Source organism: Penaeus monodon, chromosome 33 (assembly GCF_015228065.2).
Source record: "Penaeus monodon isolate SGIC_2016 chromosome 33, NSTDA_Pmon_1, whole genome shotgun sequence".
Classification (NCBI taxonomy): Eukaryota; Metazoa; Arthropoda; class Malacostraca; order Decapoda; family Penaeidae; genus Penaeus; species Penaeus monodon.
Genome location: NC_051418.1, coordinates 35,874,324 through 35,875,597, shown reverse-complemented (window position 1 = coordinate 35,875,597; position 1,274 = coordinate 35,874,324).

Below are 1,274 nucleotides of genomic sequence, written 5' to 3'. Positions count from 1 at the left end.
GTTTGCAAATTCCGCGCCCGATCTGGGTGTCAGTGACGACTATTGAAGGTCACCAGAACTCTTGAATGGTGTTCATGACGCTTCGTATACACCCGAAATACTTAAGAGAATTCGAGCCAAAACGTACGGTATAACATTCAGTATCAATATTATGTCTACTTGAAAGACTCCATAGCAAGTTTGAAACACAGTGGTGTTGCACTGCACTTCCGATGACAAGGAATAGCGAGTGACGTGTTGCTGCACTTATCTTTATTATCACAATTACTGTTGCCACATTATTATCATGAATATAAAACTTCAGAACACAAAGTCTTGCTCAGATTCATATAAAATTTGTAAAGAATGTGCATTTGTATCTGAGGCCGATAGAGCCACTGGCTACGTTCATATCCGGAAAACCAGCAACACTGAGGGTTTTACAAGATGAAGTAAAGTGGACGTCTGTCACAGAAGATGAAGCAAGGATATTCCAACGGCAAAGCAAGAGTGAAAACAGTTCACTAAAACAGACTGATCTCCATACACTTCACGTAACTTCTGGGCGTATTATTTCTGGTGCATCTGAGGAAGACACGGAACATTGGCAACCTTCAAGAAGTGGACTCTAAATCTTTGAATGAAAAGACCCAAGCAGAGTGAAGCACAAGGTTGTCTACTAAAAAGCTAAGGCTCATCGGATCCAGCGTTCTGGGTCTACTGCCTTGTGTGTCCTTCTCGCAGGCATACGGCAGAGGGGAAATGTCCTGTGTTGTCCAGAAAGAGGAGCCTCGTGTCGGACGCAGCCAAGAGCTGAGCCGAAATCGAGTCCCTCATACGAGCTTCCCCTCCGGAGTTGAGAGACTTCGGAACTCCTTATAATGGCCAACTAGTGCTGCTATTGATACCGGTATCACCATGGCTATTCTACCATCAAAACTATCATCGTCAAAATTACAGTTCTCATCGCTCCTTACGTATGCTATTGCTATTGGAGTAATAATTTTAGTCAATTAAAAAAAAAAAAACATAGCACTGTTTCTGTGAACGGTGTCCAATGCGACAAACAGAGAAAACGGTATGAATAAGAATGATTATGCTCCTTCTAACTGATATAAAGTGATTATCGAAATCATACAAATCACCGGTCTGATTCCTTGTTATCTGCTGATGTCGCACGCATCTCCGGGATACGTGACTGCGTGAGCCTCTTATGGCGTCAAAAAGACAGGGTCAAATAGCTTATCTTCGTTCTCCTTGTGTGGAATAATAATTATCACATTAACGGAAAAGGA